This window comes from Equus przewalskii, chromosome X (assembly GCF_037783145.1).
Source record: "Equus przewalskii isolate Varuska chromosome X, EquPr2, whole genome shotgun sequence".
In the NCBI taxonomy this organism is placed as follows: domain Eukaryota; kingdom Metazoa; phylum Chordata; class Mammalia; order Perissodactyla; family Equidae; genus Equus; species Equus przewalskii.
The window spans coordinates 13,087,181-13,097,342 of record NC_091863.1 but is presented as its reverse complement, the minus strand read 5'-3'; positions in this window follow the sequence as shown (position 1 = coordinate 13,097,342).

Sequence of the window (10,162 nt, the reverse complement as noted above, 5' to 3'; positions counted from 1 at the left end):
CAACTAGGGAGGGATGTTACCTTCCTGCCCCCTTCCCTGCTCCACACACACACAGCCCAAACCCACCAGAGCTCTGGTAATTGGTTGACTGACTTAGTGAATGGTTGGCAGCCTCCATTTTTGGTGTACTAAAATCATCTGATTAGTATGGCCTCTCTAGGGGGCAAACAATGCAACATGATTGGTTTACATCCTCCAAGAAAGGCCCAAGAGTCCTAAAACCAAAGAGGGAAGAAACTCAGTACAGTAGTCACTGCTTATCTGCAGGGTATACGTTCCAAGACCCCCGTGGATGCCTGAAACCAGGGATAGTACTGAACCCTATATACACTATGTTTTTCCTACATGTACAGATCTATGACAAAGTTCAACTTATAAATTAGGCATGGTAAGAGATTAAAAACAATAACAAATAATAAAATAGAAGAATTATAACAGTATACTGTAATAGAAGTTACCATAGATCATAGGAACCTCAGCATCTGATTTTTTCTTTCCCTATTAAGTCAAGAACTTTCACCTTTTCACTCAAAGGAAGCACTTTACGGCTTCTCTTTGGCATGTCTGAAGTGCTAGCATCACTACTCTTGCACTTTGGGGCCATTATTCAGTAAAATAAGAGTTCCTTGAATATAAGCACTGTGATAGCACCACAGTCATTCTGATAACCAAAATGGCTACTAAGTGACTAACAGGCAGATGTACAGTGTGGATCCTCTGGACAAAGAGATGATTCACGTCCTGGGTGGGATGGAGCGGGACAGCACAAGATTTCATCATGCTGCTCAGAACAGCACACAATTTAAAACTTATGAATTGTTTATTTTTGGAATTTTCCATTTAATATTTTTGGTCTGTGGCTGACTGTGGGTAACGGAAACCATGGAAAGTGAAACTGTGGAAGGTGAAACTATGGACAAGGGGGGACTACTATATATATGTTTGCGGTCTAGATCAGTTTTAAGTTCTGTCTGAAGCCAAAGCATAACCTGATTTTGTACACAGACTTCCCCAACACACACACACACACACACACACACCATGAGAAATCCTTTAGGACTCCTTGAGGACATTCTTTATCTGGTACATAGTGGATGCTCAATAAATATTTGTTAAATAAAATCAGTGAAAGTGACCACCATGACCTTGATTATCCTGCGAGGCTGCATGATGAAGTAAGAAAAGCATGGGCAACAGACCTGAGTTCAAATCCTGCCTCTACCTCAAGCTGTGTGAATGGGCTTGGGCAAATGCCTTAACCTCTCAGAGTCTCAATTTCTTCGTCTGTAAAATGAGAATGATAATATCTACCTCCTAGAGTTCTTGTGATGATTACATGATATGTTCTAAACAAAACTCCTAGGTACCTAATAGGCACATGGGAAACATCTGTTACTTTCCCCTCTGTCTGGAATGTTTTGCTCACCTGGCAGACTCCCAGGCACCCTCTAAGGCTTGTCTTGAATATAACAGGCCAGGAAGAAGGGATTACTCCTTCTGCCCTGTTTTCCTTGTATCTCTTCAGGTAGCTCTTATTGTACTTCTCATTTGGGTCATTGATATCTATCCTTGAGGTCTGGACCAAGCTTCCACCATTTTGCATCCTCAGTGCTTAGCATACTGCCTAGGATGTAGTAGGCACTCAATAAAAACTTCCTTTTCCATGTAAGAAAAAAGAAAATAAGGACACATACCAAAAGGTAACAGTGGTTATCTATGATAGGTGGGATTATGGGTGGTTTTCTTCTTTTTTGGGGCTCAGCTATATTTTAAAAGATGAAAGACTTATGGGATCTGAATAGAAACCAGAGTATTCACCAATATATATATATGTATGTATTTTTAAGATTTTATTTTTCCTGTTTCTCCCAAAGCCTCCCAGTACATAGTTGTGTATTTTTAGTTGTGGGTCCTTCTAGTTGTGGCATGTGGGATGCCACCTCAGCATGGCCCAATGAGCGGTGCCGTGTCCACACCCAGGATTCGAACCAGTGAAACTCTGGGCTGCCACAGCGGAGTGCGCAAATTTAACCACTCAGCCACGGGGCCAGCCCCTCACCTACATTTTAAAAAACGTTTTGCCTTACAATGGCCATGTTTTATTTGACAAAATGATTCTGTAAAAATAAACAAATGTATGCTCAACGAGAATATGGATGGATAAATGGAAGGACAGATAGAAGGACGATGTATTCAATAAATTTAAGCCGTTTAATTCCTCCAGATTCTCAGTATCTGGGTCTGAGGCTGAGTTTGCTGCAGGGTGAGAAGAGATATGTCCACTCCTCCAGAGCCTGCTCCCTATTTCCTGCCACTTGGCTTAGAAGCTCCATTCCTTCTGTTCAAACTCAAATTTTCTAAATACTCATTCCAGGAAGGAAAAATCACCCCCATTTTCACCATGGTCTATGCCAGGCCTCAGCCAACTTTTTCTATAAAGGTCCAGATAGTAAATATTTTAGTCTTTAACTGCCATACAGTCTCTCTTCACAGTTTCTCAACTCTACTGTTGAAGCATGAAAGCAGCCATAGACAGCACATACATGAACGAGCATGGCTGTGTGTGCCAACTAAATATTATTTACAAAAATGCGGCAGGCCAGATTTGGCCCAAAGGCCATAGTTTGCCAGTCCCTGGTCTCTCACTTTGCCCATGTTGTTCCCCTTCCTGGAAGGCCCTCTCTCCTGTCTGCCTACTTACATTCTATCCATCCTCTATCTTTCAAATATAACATTACTACTTATCATCTACTGCCTTAGCCTACTGTCACTGCACTGCAATTCCATGTATTCCAGTAGGTGCTAGAGAAATATTGAATAGTTTGCTGAAAATTTTCCACTTTTGTGAGGATTTTTTTAAGGGGTATGTTTTACAATTAGGCTTGGAAAGGACTGGAATGGGAGAATGTAAATGATAAATATTCATAATAATAGTGCACAAGGCATTAGCCTCATAATGATGTGATCAGCGTAGTGATTCCCATCTTAGAGGAAATAGACACACCAAAAAAAAAGTTTAGCAACTCTGACCTAAGGGCAGAGTGACAAAGAGAAGCCAGGTATTATGACTCAATATCTCATTCCTTAAGAAGTGTCCTCACTCTATTTCTAGAATCTAAAAGAAAAATAACAGAAACTTCTGTTGGGGAATTTAAGACCCAAGTGCAAAGGAGTTTTTAGTGTCTTTGGACAAGATGAGGATGATAAATCAAACTCCACCGCCGGGGAAGTTGAAGTTTCCCTTCTAAATTAGCCACCATAGAGCAGTCTGTCGCAGAACTCTGGCCTCAGCTTTTGGTTTTCGTTTTTCTGCTCTCTCAAATGCTGAGCCTGTGCTCTTGGCTCCGTGAGATGGGCTAAGGTTTATGCTTAGGATCACGTGGCAGCCCCAGCAGCTCTCAGCAAATGTGGCTGAGTAGTCCATAAATGGTCCTTGTTTGGTGGCAAAATGCTTGGCTCCCTCTCCCTAAAAAGGAAATAATAAAGAAAATGTACCTTACAGTCGCCATGCCACCCCTAACACAATTTCCTGGCTTTCAGACCACTTGCTGACAGAGCAGACCCTTGGAGAGCAGAGATGCAAAGCCTGTTGATTCACACTTGGGGATTTTCTGAACATTTGACAACCCGGTACTTTCAGCAGCAGCAGCAGCTCTGTTTGTGAGCACACACCATCTGGCCCCAGAGCCGCTGGAACCAAATGAAGGGAATACATTTGAATAGAGCCTTGACCTGGGGTTTTAAAACATGCCTCCTATGGCTTCCTTTGGAATTACAGACTTAATGACTTCCCCCTTTCTTCCCCTCAAGTCATCCCAACCATACCACACGTTTTTCAACAGAGCTAGTGTATTCATTCATTGACTCAGTCACTCATTCACTCATTCAGTAAGTCGGCATATATCGAGCACTTGAAAAATGCCAATACTTCAGATACGGCAGTGTAAAATGCAGACGTGGTCCCTATCCTCCCAATCACAGTTGAGTAAGCAAGACAGACATTAAACATTGACAATTAAGTGTAAGGAAGGCTGTGTAGGGGACAGTAGTGTGCTATGGGTAAAACGGCCATGCAATTTGCCACCCAAGCCTGGATGCTCTTGAGAGTAAAAGGAGGTGCTATTAATAACTATTCCAGAGCAGCAGGTTACGCTAGGATTGTCCTGGGCCAGCAGGTCATATGGTTCCTCTAGCTTTGGCCATGCAGCAAGGGACCTCAGTTTATAGGTCCACTTCCCCTCCTCCTCCTTTGTTACTCTGTTCCTGCCTTTCCCCATTCTCCTCCTGCTGTTGTTCCTTTATGGGGTAGCAGAATTAGGTGGCATGAGTGATGGAGCCCATGGATGTCAGTGCTTTAAATCCAGCACTTGGCAGTGTTGTTGGGCATTGATCTGTCATCATTTCTTCCTACTCCAGGTTACCTTGAGAAGAACCTTCAGCACATGGAGGCTCTAAATCTTAACTCCTGCCTTTGATTCCAGCTCCCTCCCCATATTTCAAGAATGTGGCTGGGCCTCTGCCCAGGGCTAGCCTGTGATTTTATACTCTTTAGCAATACAAGGAGGAGGCTGGCTTTGATGTTCTGGAGGCTCCTTCTTCAGGGATGATGGGTTTCCGACAGCCCAAAGCTCAGTGATACAGCAGTAAGCTAGAGGGCATCCCAAAGGTATAAATACCTCACCAACAACCTATCATTTTGTTCTGCCTGTAAGCCCGAGCTGTCAAAGATTTCTCTTTTCATTATCAAGGGTGGACATGCAAAACTGTACCATTAATGACAGCCTTTGGGCTGTGGCAGATGTGAGTGAGGCTCCATCCCATAGCCCCTAGGCCCACCCCTTGAGTGGATGTTTCTCAGCAGGCTGGTAGCTTCTCACCGCAAACACCTACCAACCCTTTGCCTGAGGCTTTACCAGCCCCTCCTCAAGTTTGCTCAAATTATACAAAGCAACTCTCAACCAGAGGGACAGGAGACAATGGAAGTGGTAGCCAGGCTCCAAGACGGCCCCAGTGATCCTTGCCTCCTGGTATTCATGCCCTCATGTAATTCTCTCCCCACAATGAATATAGTGACCTTTGTAACCAACATAATATATAGTGGAAATGATGGTGTGTGACTCTTCAGGCTAGATCATAAAAGGCATTGCTGCTTCCATCTTGCTCTCTCTTGGATCACCTGCTCTGGGGGAAGCCAGCTGCCATGTTGTGAGGACACTCAAGTAGCCCATGAGGGGGCCATGCGGTGAGGAACTGAGGCCTCCTACAAACAGCCAGCACTGAGTTGTCAGCCAGGTGAGGGAGCCATCTCGAAAGTAGATCCTCCAGCCCCAGTTAAGCCTTCAGATGACTGCAGCCCAGCCAACGTGTTTACTGCAAACTTATGAGAGACCCCAAGCCAGACCATCCGGCAAAGCCAACCTCAAATTCCTGACTCTTAAAACTGTTAGAGATAATAAACATTAATTGTTGCTTTAAACTGCTAAGTTGAGGGTAATTTGTTACACAGCATTAGATGCTAATATGGTGGATAAATACCCCAGCTTCCCCAGAAGCACCTTCCACATAGTTCCCCTGGTAGTCCTCAGTGGGATTGAGCCCCAGATGCCCACAGGGGTAATCTTCTCACTGCATGCTTTTTATTTTATTATCTATTTTCCCCTCTGTGTCTCAGTCTCCCCACTCCCTCAGTTCTGCTTCCTGTGATCATCTCCCAAATAAACTACCTGTCCCCAAGTCCTTGCCTTGGCATCTGATTTGAGGGAACCCAAACTAAGACAGAGAATCTTGTTCATATTCATGCTTCCACTTTTCAAAGGAAGACTAGCTTTTATAAACATTTTTACATCTTTAGCAAACTCATATCCTAAGTCTTTATCAAAAATAGCTGTAATAGATGGTGTGTTATTCCATTTATATGAAATATCCTCAACAGGCAAATCTATAGAGACAGAAATTAGCTTAGTGGTTGCCTTGGATTGAGGGTGGGAATGGGGGCTGACTACACATGGGTATGAGGGATCTTTCGGGGGTGACAGAAATATCCTAAAACAGGATCATAGTGATGACTGTACAACTCTATATATTTACCAAACATCATTGAATTATTCACTTTAAACAGGTGACTTTTATAGTGTATTACTTACGCCCCAATAAAGCTTTTGTTTTAAACTGACTTTCATAGCCGAAATGTATAGTAATGGGAGAAAAAGGAAGTAGCAGGACACAGGAAAATGTGAAGGAAAGGATTCCTATTGCCAGCCACTTTAGATCCATAAGAACTAGATTTACTACAGTCTCTTCTGAAATAAACCAATATATTTGATACAGTACAGGAAATAATTAGGTCAACTATGCCTACTCAAATATGGAAAACTAATATTAAGGACAGAATCTCATGCAGGCTTTGTCTAACCAAAGAAGACTCCCCCAGAAATGCCACTTTTGTGTTTTTAGAAACCAATATCCATGTCTGATATATAAGAACACTCCTAGGCAACTTGTCTTAGGACAGCCATCAACAACGACCAACCTTTGTGGGGTATGAGGTGTGGAAGGGGAGGTTGTGAGATTCTGGCATCTAAACCCCATGACAAGAAGGAGGAAAGCACCAATGGTTCTCATCCATTGCCTTACAATCAGAAGAACTTAGGTGCACACACATATGTTCCTTCATCCCTCTTGCTGGGGCTGCCAGAGAGAAGCAGTGTCCCCAGGGAAATGAGTGGTGTGGCCCAGTCTAGGTACCTCCTTCCTTCAGAGTGGCCAGGTCTCTGCCTGGACAGGATCCAAGTTCAAGAGCCTGGGGCAGGCAAGGGATGAGAGAGGGAAGAGGAGGCTGACCACTTACTCCTTTTCTACATGTTTATTTATGGAGCACGAAGTTCCTACAGAGTATCTGAGTAAAGGCCTTACCTGAACTGCACTGATTTCAGAGTATGTCGGGAACATCTGTTATGGATATGAGGGAAGATGTAAGAGAGCCACACACAGATACACACGGGCACAAACACACACACATATACATACACTCACATATATGTACCAGCTACTTGGTTAGTTAGTTTTTGCTACAAAACAAACCATCTCAAAACTTAGCATCTTAAAAAAACTACCATTTATTCAGACCATGATTCTGAGGTTTGTTCAGGTACTTCTTTTCGTCTGGGTTGAGATTTCTCATTTGCCTGCAGTCAGCTAGTGAGTTATCTAGAAGCTGGGTGATCTAGGATGGCCACACTCGTGCACCTAGAATTGCCAAGCTATTGGCTGGGGCAACAGGGACAACTACATGTCTCTCATGATCCCGCAGGCAATCTTGTGTCTCAGGGTCCCAGGAGCCACAAGAGAGCAAGCCCCGATGCACAAGCATGTTTTAAGCCTCTGCTTGATTCATGTTTGCCAATGTGCCATTGGCCAAAGCAGGTCACATGGCCAGATGAGGCTCAAGGGCTGAAGAAACAGAAGCCACCTCTTGATGGGAAGATCTGCAATGCCACAGGCAGGGGAAGTATTTGGGGCTATCATTCATATAATCTACCACACCTATTTGTTTTCGTTTTTTAAAATTCACTTCTCATTTAAGATCTGCAGGTTGTCGTTCTTCTTCTCACTTGCTGGAGAATGTATTTTGTTCAACAGCTGTTCTAGCAGCTAGAGAATATAATTTATTTTGAGATGAACCATTTTGCCTTGAGATTAATTAAACTCTAGCTCTTTCTCTTGAAAAGAAAATTCTCTGTTGCCCTAATCAGCTATTGACTGCCATACAGACACCCCCAGAGTCTGGTTACAAGCCAAATATAGGACACCATTCCAGGGAACCTGTCGACAGCGTGGATTTGGCTCATAGGTCATGGTGGGCCTCAAGTAAAGAAAAATGGCAGTGTCAAAGTTATCAAAGAAGAGAGGGGGAGAGGGAGTAAGAAAGTGAGAGGAGAGGAAGTGCTCAGTTAATAGAACTGGCATTGGTGTCACCATGGAGGAACACCCAAGCACATACCACTCAACACCTCAGGAGGAATTTGTAGCCTGGAGACCTTAGCTGCATCTTTTTAAGGGTGATTCAACTGCATATGGGGTAAAGTTTGACTAATCACAGTGGAGGGAAAATGCTCTGTGTTCAATTATATACTGTCATAGCCAGTCAACACTGTTGGGGTCTGTGAGGGAGGAGGGGAGAGAAAAGATTGTTGGGTAATGGAGGTAGGTGGGGAAGGGCACATCTGGGTTGGGAGGATTTTCCAGGAAAAGAGAGAGATTTGAGACTTCAGTTTCAACTCCCCACTGTGAGACAAACATGTGGGGGAAGGAACAGGGCCCTTCAGCTCACTTCCCTTCTGCTTTACTCAGCTCCTGAAACACATTCAGCTCTGGCTTAACTTGGTACCAGGCAAGGGCCCAAGAACTAGTAAATGACCTTCTTGCCCAAAACCCATCAGACCATCGTGCAAGCACACACACACACAGGGCAGATGCAGGAGAGGCCAGAATAGAAAAAACCCTCATTGAGGCCCGAAGAATATTGTTCTTCCCTCAAAGCATGGATGGAACAGTCCCTCAAGCAGCCTCTTGGGGAATTGAGGGTTTGCTCTTTGGGGTGAAGGCTGCTAGTTGTCCATTACAGTCTACTTTCCCTTTCTTACTGGGTACACAGCTTGACTACATTTCCCAGTCTCACTTGTAATGAGGCTTGGTCATGTGACTGAATTCTGGCCAGTAGGACATGAGAGAAAGTAATGTATGCCACTTCCAGAACTAGGATTAAGACAGTAGACATGTCTCCTCCATATTATCTTTCTCCTTCCTATCACCTGGAACTTACTGCAATCTAGCTTCACCCACACAGATAACAAGACCCTAGGGGATGGCAGAGCCACACAAAAGAAGGAACTCGGGTTTCTGATTGACTGTGGGACAAAGCTGCTTCACCAATCTGAACCATGCATCTCTAAACTGTTACTTTAAAGACGATAAACCTCTCGGTTCTGTAGGCTACTGTGGTGTTAAGTCTTTGTTACAGCACCTTAGCCTTTTACTCTAACTAATGCTTTCATTCATTCAACCTAAATGTCGTAGGGCCTCTTTGGGAGATTCTCTTCTGGTCTTGAGGTCACCATGAGGCTAATCTTAAACACTAATGAATAAAAAAATCAAAATATATATCCAACTCTGAAAAGATGTAGAATGATAGATGCTTTCCCTGAAATTTTCTTGGGGAGGAGAGCAGAGGAGGTGTTGACATTGCACATGACTCAGCAAAACTGCTTCAGAATATCTTTTTTCTCTCCAAAGTTTACTCCTATGGCAACTGTCATCCTCTGTATGTGTGTTGTTTCTCATTCGTTCTCTTGCTCTTATGCTCTACACACACTCACACACACTCATAACTCCTCCTTTTGGGCCTCTCTCCCCTTTCTGCTCTTTGCTCTACTTCTGCAGTCTCTTCCTTCTTCTAATCTTGTCTCTCTTGGCTTCCCCTATTTGTATCCTTATTGTACATCCAGGTCACAAAATACAAAAGCTCATCCTTAGCATTCATCCTTATTAGGGGGCAGGAAAATCAGTGAAATAGTAACTATTTTCTTGTCTTTGAAGTCAGGAAGAATATAAATAATTTAATATCTTTCTCTGTTCTGAATAGGGAAACAAATTCTAGTTGAGCATCTACTATGAACTCATGAGACAGACACAGAACCATCTGGAAGGACTTTTGAAGAGCAACCAACGAGAAAACCAAAGTTCACAAAATGACTTGCCTGAAAATTATTAATGGAAGAACCAAGACTAGGCCTTGGTCTCCTAAGCACGCATGCTCAGCTTCTAGGCCCATGCTCTTTCCTGACCCCACCCCCACTCCCTGCTCTGAAATGTGGAGGGAAATGCCTGAGGCCCCTCCACAGAATGCTTTCTGGGACTTAATACTTTAAACCCAGCAGAGCAGGAGGAAGGCAGGCCAAACAGAGGGCTGAGCTGCCATGTGAACTTCTTTTTGGATAAATAAAGTCTTGGAACTCTAAGCTGCCATGTGAACAAACTTAAGTTAGCCGCCTTCTGGAGGATGAGAGATACATGGCCCTGTTACTGGCATCACCCCAAGTGACAGTCAGCCAACCACCAGACGTGTGAATGAGGCCATCTGGGACCAACCAACCTACCGAGTTCA